The sequence below is a fragment of the Beta vulgaris genome, chromosome 3 (genome assembly GCF_026745355.1).
Source record: "Beta vulgaris subsp. vulgaris cultivar EL10 chromosome 3, EL10.2, whole genome shotgun sequence".
Classification (NCBI taxonomy): domain Eukaryota; kingdom Viridiplantae; phylum Streptophyta; class Magnoliopsida; order Caryophyllales; family Amaranthaceae; genus Beta; species Beta vulgaris.
In genome coordinates, this window is record NC_079204.1 from 39613508 (window position 1) to 39626377 (window position 12870).

Consider the following 12870-nt stretch of genomic DNA (forward strand, 5'->3'; position numbering starts at 1 on the left):
GATTTTTTCTTTGTTTCGAGAAACTAGGGTTCGAGTTTTGGGGATAGGGATCGTTTGCTACAGAGCACTTCTCTCTAACTTTTTCTCTCTCTTCATTTTTTTTATAGGACATTCACTCCTGCTTTTGTTTTTTTTAAAATGTGCTTGTATTTGCCAGAGAGTGATTGTTTGGGGTGGGTTGGGGGGAGGGCTAGGGAGGGTGGGTTGGGGGAGGGCTAAGGGAGGTGGATTGGGGTGGGGTGTTGGGCAGGTGGTGGGGAGGGCTGGCAGGGGGTGGCGAGGGTTGTGGATGTTGGGCAGGGGGGGGGGAGGGCTCGGGAGGCTGGACAAGGGGTAAGGTGAGGGCTGCCAATGGATGGGGAGGGCTGACAGGGGGGTAGGGGAGGGTTAGGGATGCTAGGCAGGGGGTGGGGGAGGGATAGGGATGCTGGGCAGGGGTGGGGGTGGGGGAGTGCTGGCAGGTAGGAGTGTGCAAAAATATCCGATCCGAAAATCCGCCGATCCGATCCAAAATTTCGGAGATCCGATTCGATTTTAAGATTTCGGATATTTCTGGTCGGGTATCCGGAAAAATTTTCGGGTTTTTGGATCGGATACGGATCGGGATTTTTGAAAAATGTCGACGAACCCGATCCGAAAACCCGGTGATCCGATCCGAAAAGTTCGGATATCCGGATATTTCGGATCGGATTCGGATCGCAATTCCTCCGATCCGAAATTTCCGGATATCCGAATTTTCGAATCGGATCCGATCCGGTATTCGACATTGAACACCCCTACTGACAGGGGTGGGGGATGGTTGGGGAGGCTGGCAGGGGGTGGGGGAGGGTTGGGGAGGTAGATTTTTTTGTGTTTCTTTATATGAGATTGTATGAAAACGCAATGTAATTTAGCTATGAAATCTATAAGTTGTTTGAATCGTCATCATATGCTTAGATACCCGTTCAAGACTTACTCATTAGGAGTAAGTCTTGAATAGTGCTCGGTTTGGGACTGTTCTTGAACGTTTGATCTCACTTAGGTGGTGAATGTGTGTCTTCTTTCAATTCTGAGGAAATTCTTGGCTTATCGTTTCTCTACATTATTCTCTAGTTACATATGTAGATAAGCAATTATCTACATTGTGTACTTGGAGAACTGTAGGGAAATGCTGCCGGATTTTCCTTAGAATTGAAAAGTTGGCATATATTCACTAGTGAGATTAGACGTCCAAGGATGGGTTAGGTTAGAGTGATAAGGACCTTCGGTTGCATGCATACAGTTGAACATGTCACTATCTTAGCTTGCTCTATACATGTGTGATTTGAATATATGAGTGTATGTACTTAAATAATGATTGATGCATTATAATGAATGGTTGTGTTTAATTATTAGAGGTCTTCTTGAATGAGATGGATCGTACTTGGATGTATGGTAGTTGTGAATCGATTGAGTTTGTGAAAGGGGTCTCAAAATTCTGTACAACTGCATTACAATATCAAACATCCTCTGGAGCAATTAACTTTTATTGTCCTTGTGTGATTGTAGAAATGTGAGCAAGGTTAGTAGTATACATGTGGTTAGGGAGCATGTCTTTCGCCGCGGGTTTAAGCCTTAATACCACGTATGGGTTTGGCATGGTGAGCAGGGGAGGTATATAGGAAGCTCTAGAGTAATGAACGATGTATGTGAAGAAAAGAAGGATGATGAGTTAGGGGATGAGAATTGGGATGATGAGTTTGGAGATGATTATAGGGATCGGGTAGACGAGATGATACACAAGGTTGAAGATCAGTCGTGTAAACGGCCTCGTATTTTTAAGTCTATGTCTGAGGCTGCTGAAAAGCCGTTGTATCCAAGTTGTACAAACTACACCAAACTTTCCGCGGTGATAACACTGTTCAACATTAAGTCGAAAGCTGGTTGGACGGACTCTAGTTTCACATCGTTGTTGGAAGTTTTAGCTGATATGCTCCCTGATGGAAATGAACTGCCAAAGTCGTAATATTATGCGAAGAAACTGATGTGTCCTTTCGGTTTAGAGTACGAGCAGATACATGCTTATCCTAACAATTGTGTGCTTTATCGTAATGAGTATGAGCATTTACATGAGTGTCCACGTTGTGGATTGTCGAGGTACAAGCGTGAAGGAGCTGGAGGTAGTGAAGGACCACCAACTAAGGTGTTGTGGTATTTACCCATAATACCTATGCGAAGAATTTGAGGTGGCATGCAGATTGTAGGAAGAAAGACGGTCTACTTAAGCATCCAGCTGATTCGCCTGAGTGGAAAAGTATCAACAGGGTGCATCAGGCATTTGGTAATGAGGATAGGAATCTGAGGCTTGGATTATGTACGGATAGCATGAACCCTTTTGGCAATCTCAATTCGCAGCATAGTACATGGCCAGTAGTTTTAGTGGTTTATAACTTGCATCCTTGGTTTTGCATGAAACACAAGTACATAATGTTGTCGCTTCTTATATCGGGGCCCAAACAACCTGGAAATGATATAGATGTATACCTCAAGCCGCTTGTTGAAGATTTACAGAAGATGTGGAACGAAGGAGTGTTGGTATTTGATACGTATGCTAATGAGATTTTCACTCTACGTGCCATGCTTTTTTATACTATGAACGATTATCCAGCTTATGAGAACTTATCTGAGTATAAGACTAGAGGAAAACAACCCTGCCCAATTTGTTTAGATGACATGAAATCTACACACCTTAAGGGCTGCAAACATGTGTATATGCGCACATGAAGGCTCCTCAGACGCGACCATCCCTATCGGTTTAAGAAGAAGGCATTCGATGGGACGGTTGAAGAAGAAGTTACTCATAGACCATTAACTGGTACTGAAGTTTATAATCAGGTGAAGGGCATTGAAACAATCTTTGGTAAACTTGATAATGAGGTTGATCGACCTACAGGATTATGGAAAAAGGAGTTCATTTTTTGGAAACTCCCATATTGGAAAGTTCTAAAGGTCAAACATCGTTTGGATGTCATGCACATAGAGAAGAATGTTTGTGAAGCTATTCTCGCGACACTTATGAATATTCCAGGCAAGACAAAAGATGTTAAGGCGTCATGAGTTTACATGGAAAAGCAGGGGCAACGACCAGAGTTGTGGGCTCAGAAAAAGGATGGAAGGAACAAGAAAGTAGGGGAGGAAAGGTTTGATGATGAAACTCAGAAAAGTAAAAAGAAGGTGGAGCATTCAGAGAAGAATTATTTGTCACCAGCTTGCTACACGATGTCGCGTGCAGAGAAACAAATTTTTTGCGAGTCATTGTATGGAATTAAAGTCCCAACTGGCTACTCATCGAATATGAAGCGATTTGTTACCTTAAATGGTGAGTTGAAGTTATCGAGTATGAAATCTCACGATTGTCATGTCATGTCATGATGCAAGTATTCTTACCGATTGTAATTCGTGGGATACTTCCAAAGCATGTGAGGCAGACCATTAAAGAACTTTGTTCATTTTTTCATACAATATGCAGCAAAGTCCTAGAACCGTCGACCCTCGATTCCTTGCAGGCCAGAGTAGTTGAAACTCTATGCAAATTTGAGATGCCCCCCCCCCCCCCGCATTCTTTGACATTATGGTCCATCTCATTGTCCATCTAGTTCGAGAAATAAAGTTCGGAATCCTGCACAACCAGAAGGTAGTATAATTCAAGGGATTGTGGGTCAAGAGATCCATAATTTTGTGGCTGAGTATTTTGCTAGTGTTGATCATGTTGGACTTCTGACATCCCGACACGAGGGCAGACTTGAGGCAAGGGTACAATTGGTTCAAAATTGATCATACCTTCCGTAGAAAAGCGTAAAAAAGCTCACTTATTTGTATTGCATCACGTACCAGTTGTCCATCCTTATTTAAATGAACATATGGAGGAATTACGTGTTAGAAATCCTGGAAAAGGAGTTAGGGCATTGACGCAAATGCATAACAAGAATTTCATTGATTGGTTTCATAAATGAGTAGTGAAAGATTTGGATGGAAGTGTTCCTGAAACAGTCAAGTGGTTAGCATTTGGTCCTCGTGAAGCTGTACGCTCTTATGAGGGTTATGATATTAATGGGTATACGTTTTGGACTGAAGGCCAAGATGTGAAGTCAAGATTGCAACAAAATAGTGGTGTTTCACTTATGGCGTCATCTACACAATACGCAAGCTCGAAGGATAAGTCGCTTGTACATGCTGAAAGCAATTATTATGGGCGAATACAGGAAACATGGGAGATAGACTACTATACTTTTAATATTTGTCTGTTGTGTTGCAAGTGGGTTGACGATAATCGACGTTGCGTAAGAAAAGATGATCATTACGGATTCACTCTTGTTGACCTTAGTCGTCTACGTGAAACTGAGGAGCCGTTTGTAATTGCATCACAAGTTAAGCCAGTATTTTTTGTAACTGATGCTACTGATAATAAGTGGTCAATTGTTGTACCTGGTAAAAGGAATATCCTCGGTATTGGTGATGTTGATAATGAGGAAGAATATGATGCATTTGAGGACCTCCCCCCTTTTACCTATCCTGAAAATAGTGTGGAAGATGATGTCAATATGTCGGAGAACTATATGTGTGTAGATCACACGGAAGGGATACATGTACTTGAGGATCCTAAGAAACGGCGGAAGGTCAATAAATCATGAGACATAAACTCAAGTCTGTGTAATTTCTCCAATTTGTAACTATCGAGTCATTTAAACCAACATTCTCTTTGAACATGATTATATGAGGTATAATATAACTTGTGTGTAGAGTTATATGCTTGCATTTGTTGTTGGTTGCATTTCGAGAACAAAAAGGTCATTTTATGCCTATTTTTGCCTTTTCGCGTCCAAATCGTACTTATCATGTCATTTAACCCCAAATTCTCTTTGAACATGATTATATGAGATATAATGTAACTATTATGTAGAGTTATATGCTTGCATTTGTTGTTGGTTGCATTTCGGGAACGAAAAGGTCATTATATGCCTATTTTTGCCTTTCCACGTCCCAATCATACTTATCAAGTCATTTAACCCCTAATTATTTTTTAATATGATTATATGAGGTATAATGTAACTATTGTGTAGAGTTATAGGCTTGCATTTGTTGTTGGTTGCATTTCGGGAAAGAAAAGGTCATTTTAGGCCTATTTTTGCCTTTTCGCGTCCAAATCGTAATACTCGAGTCATTTAACCCCAAATTCTTTTTGAACATGATTATATGAGGTATAATATAACTATTGTGTAGAGTTATAGGCTTGCATTTGTTGTTGGTTGCATTTTGGGAACGAAAAGGTCATTTTAGGCCTATTTTTGCCTTTTCACGTCCAAATCGTACTTATCGAGTCATCTAACCCCAAATTCTCTTTGAACACGATTATATGAGGTATAATGTAACTATTGTGTAGTGTTATACGCTTGCATTTGTTGTTGGCTGCATTTCGGGAACGAAAAGGTCATTTTAGGCCTATTTTTCCATTTTCGCGTCCAAATCGTACTTATCGAGTCATTTAACCCCAAATTCTCTTGGAACATGATTATATGAGGTATAATGTAACTATTGTGTAGAGTTATAGGCTTGCATTTGTTGTTGGTTGCATTTTGGGAAAGAAAAGGTCATTTTAGGCCTATTTTTGCCTTTTCGCGTCCAAATCGTACTTATCGAGTCATTTAACCCCAAATTCTCTTTGAACATGATTATATGAGGTGTAATGTAACTATTGTGTAGAGTTATAGGCTTGCCTTTGTTGTTGGTTGCATTTTGGGAACGAAAAGGTCATTTTAGGCCTATTTTTGCCTTTTCATGTCCAAATCGTACTTATCGAGTCATTGAACCCCAAATTCTCTTTGTAACATGATTATATGAGGTATAATGTAACAATTGTGTAGTGTTATAGGCTTGCATTTGTTGTTGGCTGCATTTCGGGAACGAAAAGGTCATTTTAGACCTATTTTTCCCTTTTCGCGTCCAAATCGTACTTATTGAGTCATTTAACCCCAAATTCTCTTGTAACATGATTATATGACGTATAATGTAACTATTGTGTAGAGTTATAGGCTTGCATTTGTTGTTGGTTGCATTTCGGGAACGAAAAGGTCATTTATTTTACGCCTATTTATGCCTTTTCGCGTCCAAATCGTAATTATCGAGTCATTTAATCCCAAATTCTCTTTGAACATGATTATGTCAGGCATAATGTAACTATTGTGTAGATTCTTAGACTTGCTTTTGTTGTTTATTGTATATCAGGAATATAAATGTGATTTTGGGCCTAATTTTACGCTTTGCACAGCCCCCCTCCCCTCCCCCCACTGTTTCCCCTCCACTGCACAGACCCCCACATCCCCCCTCCCCTCCCCCCACTGCTGCCCTCCCCTCCCCCACCTTGCTGCACTCCCCCACCCTGCTGCCATCCCCCCACAACCCCCCTCCCCTCCCCCCCACTGATGTCGTCCCCTCCCCACACTCTGCTGCCATCCCCCACTGCTGCCCTCCCCCACACTACTGCCCTCCCCTCCCCACAGCACTGTGATGTGTTTTAAAATATACCGCAAGTGCTCGGTGTCTGTTTAGCATAAACTGGCAAATACGGGTCGATCCACAGGGAGAGCAGTTCTACAGATTTATGCTCAATTATCTAACTACTTCAAGAGAGGAAAATAAATGAGGAATAAATATCTAAACTAAAATAAACTAGAACGCAGAAAAATGGAAATTTATCAAATAATTAAAAACCTAGGGCAATGGATCGGTCCACCATGCTTATACCAATTTAATCAATATAATATAGTTCAACAATACTTGGATTGAGATTCGAATAAATAAAGTATGTCGTTAATCCTTGGTCGGGCATTAACGATTCTTAGATTAACATATGCCAGTACGGTCGCTCAACATAATCAAATCTACCTATTGTAACAAGCCTCTAATGAATACGATCTTTCGATTCTAATTGTTATTAGCTAAACATAACTCATGATATTGCGCAATTACATGAATTAAACAAGTATAACAAATCAATAGGAATTATTCTAATTCAATCCAAATATCAAAGAACATCAAACCACAATCAAAAAGGTATAAACATGGCTTCCCTCTCTAAGCCCTAGAAATAGACTACTCACTCATGATGATATTAAACTCAATAAACATGATCAAAGTAAAAGAATTCATTAAATTAAAGAAAGTAAAGAAGAATACCGAATGATTGAAGAACAATGAAAAGGGAATCAACGATCTCTATAATCTTCATATGTAAAAGTTCAAACAAAACTAGAGAGAGAAAAAACTAAGTGTTTGGCCCTAAAAACATAGAAAATAAGATAGTCATAGTCGAAAATACTAAAAACCTATTTATACTTTTTACAAAACCGGCTAAAAAAAAGCAAAAAAACCCGTCCCGAGAAACCGATCGGTCGACCGGGCTAACATGCCTTGCATCCTGGTGAAATTTTAATTTCGCCCCGCCCGGTCGACCGGGCGAGAAAACTGCGATTTTGCGTCAACTTGCAAAGGCTGTATCTCTCAAACCAGAAGTCGGATTGGGGCGTGTGACCTATCATTGGAAATCACTTGAAGGCTAGTTTCCAACCCAACTGGAATTTATTGATTATCAATTTTCCATCAAAAGTTATGTTCAAAATAGTGAACATGTGTTAGTTTTGATACTTCTTTCACTAACTCTTTGCTTCATTCTAACTCGAAATTGTCCCGAAAGATGCATTGTGATCCTTGTGCAAGATATCTTCATCTTCAATGATTAATAGGCTTGATCTTAGGTAATCATAATCAATTTGCATCAAAGTAACCTGAAAATGATCAAAACACGCAAACGGGGAGTAGTAGAGCACAACTTACGTAATTCATTCCATTATGCACCTAAATGCTCTAAAAGGAGTTCTAAATGCAATCAAAATGCATCTAAAAACTATATAAATGTGACATATCAAACTCCCCCAAGTTAAACCTTTGCTTGTCCTCAAGCAAACAGGACATGAACATGAATATGATTGCTTCACCCCTTTATATATGAAAACAGAGATCAAAATCTTTGTAAAGCTCATAAATCATTCAAGCACACAATTCAAGTTCAACTGTTCATATTACTCTATTTACCAATCCCCAAATAAGCATCAAATGCGCTGCCTTATATGACATGCAAATCTCGAAAAGGCACTCACTAGGGTGTCACTCCTCTCAACATTTTTGTGGCAGGCAAAAGATGTGCCCGATCACTCACCATCCCAACCATAATAACCCTTCCCACTCACACTCTCATGTGTTTAGAAAGGTAATAATGCCACTCATCCTAACCATGTCGACTCAAGTAGCGAACGTACTCTTTAACCTTGACAAACTGAATCCACATCAATCCAATAAACAATGTAAGCACAAGCTCAAGAGGACTTTTTCAGGGTTGTAATGGGCTTAGGAAGGTAGGGAATATGTATGGAAATGTGGTGGAAAAACCAAGAAGGGGAGCAAAAGTCACTAGAAGTATCAACCAAAATAGCAATAACAATGTCCCAATTCTATATAATCAACAAAATTTTCAATAAACCATCCTTGAAGCAGTGTGATGAATTTTTTCTTTGCAAGCAATTGTGAAGAAAGAATTTTTAACTTTTTGTTCATTTTTTCAATCTTTCTTTTCTTTTCTTTGCATCTTTTCAATCCAACAATCACATGATTTCACTTTGTTATTCTTTTCTTTTCTCAATTTTGAAGACTTAATACAATCATCTCCATCCAAAGTAACTCAAAAAACATCTCAGATACTAACTAGACAGATGCTCCCCCAAGCTAGGCTTGGATTAATATCAAAATAAGGGCCAGGCATGTAATGAGGTTTAGTAAATGAAATAGTCATTAGGCTCAGCGGGGCTAAGGAGGATAATAGTATATCAAAAAATCACTTGAGGCTCAGAATCAACAAAAGAACGCCTCTATCACGCAATTGCCACAAGTCATCACAGATATCATAAGTACGTTGTCAAAGTCAAGATCAGGCAACTAATGAGGAACTAACACACAAGAAACAGAATGGCCATAGAAATAAATCCATTGGCAAGAATGAATCCTCACAGTCTAACCGTGTTATCATTTAAGGTCAAGGCATTTAAAGTTCACATTTCAGCATCACAATCTCAAGTGCCCAACTATCCAGATAAAGAGCCCAAATATACTTTCAAAGAACATCATGGGGCACAGGAAACAATCACACCAATCCAGTCAAATGTATTTTTGTATTTTTTCAGCAATCTTTTTTTTTTTTTTGTTTGAAAGCAAATAAAACTGGCCTAAGAAAGCAAAAAATCTACATTAAAAGGTAGTAAAATAGAGAGAAAATACATACAAAAATCCTCCCCCAAGATGAACGTGGCAATGTCCTCAGTGCCGCACGATGAACTATAGGACGATGCTTAGAAGAAAAATTAATGTTAGGACTCTCTCGCTCTCTCACTCTCTAAAAGGGAAAAAATGAAAAAATAATAATAAAAAAAGATAAGAGAAAAAAAACTACGGGTTGCCTCCCGCACAGCGCTGGTTTATAAAGGTCCCGCACGACCATATTACCTCCTCAATCTCAAATCGGAGGGGCTTGGCAATGAGTGCCCCCCTCTCAAACATTTCCTCCTGCAGCAAGTTTGCTCAAGCATAGGAGACTTAACAGCATTGGTTAGTTTAAAAGTGACATTATCATCACCAACACTCAAGGTTAAAGACCCAGACTTGACATCTATAACAGCACCAGCAGTACACAAAAACGGCCTACCAAGAATAACAGAAATTTGGGCATCCTCCTCCATATCAAGCACAACAAAATCAATAGGAATATAAAACTTTCCCACCCTAACAGGGACGTCTTCTAAAACACCTAGAGGGTATTTTATAGAACGATCGGCCATTTGCAAAGTAATTTGAGTGCACTTAAGTGCTCCCATATTCAGTTTCTTAAACAGCAAAGGCATGACAGACAGAGCACCTAAATCACACAATGCCTTATCTATAAATAATGCACCTACATGGCAAGGGATGGAAAAACTACCAGGATCCTTCAACTTAGGTGGGTTCTATTTTGTAAAACAGCACTACACTCTTCAGTTAGAGCGACTCGATCTACCCCACCAAAGTCTTTCTTTTTAGTAATCATGTCTTTCAAAAACTTAGCATAAATAGGCACTTGAGAAATAAGTTCAGTAAATGGCATTGTTACCTCAAGGATCTTGACCATCTTCACGAACTTACCAAATTGTTGATTGACCTTCGACTTCTTCATCCTATGGGGAAAAGGTAGCCTTGGTGAAATAGACGTTTCAGAAACCTTTTCCTTCCCCTTTCCTGTCTTATCTTCCTTAGCTAGTTCGACCTCAGACATCGAACTCTTCTCCGTTTCTTCCTCTACCACCTCTTTCTCCTTGCTAGGAGAAGCATCATCAATGGGCATGGTAGGAGCATCATAAATGGTGTCGCTACGAAGTGTAACGGTATTGACAGTCTCCTTGGGGATGGGTTGCCCCGGCAAATGACCTGGTTGCCTTTGTGCATTATTTTCGACCACTTAAGCAAGTTGAGTCTCCAAGTGTTTGGTAGTGTTCTTCAACTCCTTGATGCTCTCCTCATGATTTTTCTGCATAGAAACCATCATTTTCAGTAGATCAGACATTGTAGGCTCTTGAGAGTTGACATTCTGAGAAGCTTGCTGCTGATAGCCTTGATGTGAAGGCCTAATGAAACCATGAGGGGGGTTCTGAGGAGCCCCTTGATAATATTGTTGTCTAGCAGCATGTGGTGGTAGGTTTTGATGAGGTGGTTGGTAGGATGTTTGCGACATAGGTTGAGGGTTCTGAAGATTATTATTTTTATAGGAAAAATTAGGATGATCTCTCCAAACTAGGTTGTATGTGTTAGAATATGGGTTGTGTGGAGGTCTCTGCTGAAAAACATTTTCATGCTCCATCTGATTCGGATCACGGTGATTGTAGAAACAATCATGACCAAAGTGGCCTTAAACACCACATGCCTCACAAAAGGAATAAGTAATAGGAGCCATGGAAGACATCGAATTAATACTCATAGGAGGAGTACTAGACTGCAAAGATTTCAGTGAGTCCATCTTCATGCTCAACTAGGCTACTTGTGAAGACAACACGACATATGAATCAGCATCCAACTTTTTCTTTGTAATAGTCCTGGAAGAACTATGATCATTTGCTGCTAAGTTGGCCAGAAAATTATACCCTTCATCCACCTCCTTATATAAGAAGACTCCCCCTGCAGATGATTCAATTGTACTCTTGATATGGGGTTGTAGACCATTGTAGAATGCTTGGGTGATGAACCACTTGTCCAGATTGTGGTGTGGGCATTCTCTCTGCAGATCCTTGAACCTATTCCATTCTTCCTTTAGTGTTTCATCGAGTTCTTGTTGGAAGGTAGCAAGCTTATGTCTTATTTCTGCAGTCTTGGTGGGAGGGTAGTACTCTTTTAGGAATGCGTCAGATATAGCACTCCACTCAGTTTCATTAACATTGTTCAGCCATTTCTGTGCCTTGTCCTTTAATGAAAATTCAAATACCATGACCTTCAACTGATTAGAAGTGACCCCTTGGTGCTTAACGGTACGACAGAGTTGTTGAAACTGTTGTAAATGATTTGCAGGGTCTTCAGATGGATGCCCGCCAAATTGATTCTGTTGGATCATATTAATGAAAGCAGGCTTGATTTCGAAGTTGGTTGCCTGTATATCAGGCATAGTAGGGCCCGTGGGAACATTGCCAAGAGAAGGTACCCCATAAGACTTCAATGACTTAGGAGGCATGGTTTGTTCTATTGGTTCTTCCGTGGTTTTTCCTTGATTAGCAGACTGGTTTTTCTTCTTTTGTGTCTTCTTGAGTTGCCGGAGGATTTTTTCAAGATCAGGATCAGTTGGAACTGGAGTACCTATTCTTTTAGACCTGGGCATAAAAGAAACAAAGAAAAATGTGCACTGAGATGGCCTCAATTGGAACTGGATGTGTTTTAAATATACCGCAAGTGCACGGTGTCTGTTTAGCAGAAACTGGCAAATACGGGTCGATCCACAGGGAGAGGAGTTCTACAGATTTATGCTCAATTATCTAACTACTTCAAGAGAGGAAAATAAATGAGGAATAAATATCTAAACTAAAATAAACTAAAACGCAGAAAAATGGAAATTTATCAAATAATTAAAAACCTAGGGTAATGGATCGGTCCACCATGCTTGGATTGAGATTCGAATCAATATAATATAGTTCAACAATACTTGGATTGAGATTCGAATAAATAAAGTACTTCGTTAATCCTTGGTCGGGCATTAACAATTCTTAGATTAACATATGCCAGTACGGTCGCTCAACATAATCAAATCTACCTATTGTAACAAGCCTCTAATGAATACGATCTTTCGATTCTAATTCTTATTAGCTAAACATAACTCATGATATTGCGCAATTACATGAATTAAACAAGTATAACAAATCAATAGGAATTATTCTAATTCAATCCAAATATCAAAGAACATCAAACCACAATAAAAAAGGTATAAACATGGCTTCCCTCTCTAAGCCCTAGAAATAGACTACTCACTCATGATGATATTAAACTCAATAAACATGATCAAAGTAAAGAATTCATTAAATTAAAGAAAGTAAAGAAGAATACCGAATGATGAAGAACAATGAAAAGGGAATCAACGATCTCTATAATCTTCAAATGTAAAAGTTCAAACAAAACTAGAGAGAGAAAAACTAAGTGTTTGGCCCTAAAAACGTAGAAAATAAGATAGTCTAATCGAAAATACTAAAAACCTATTTATACTTTTTACAAAACCGGCTAAAAAAAAGCGAAAAAACCCGT

The 12870-nt window shown here is 39.4% G+C and overlaps 1 non-coding gene across 1 annotated transcript; it reads left to right on the forward strand.

Moving 5' to 3' along the window:
• The first annotated feature begins 11342 nt into the window (after positions 1 to 11342).
• Positions 11343 to 11449, forward strand: LOC125496159 (small nucleolar RNA R71). Its single transcript, XR_007272861.1, has one exon. It is a non-coding gene; the product is annotated as a small nucleolar RNA R71 (small nucleolar RNA).
• Positions 11450 to 12870: the final 1421 nt, after the last annotated feature.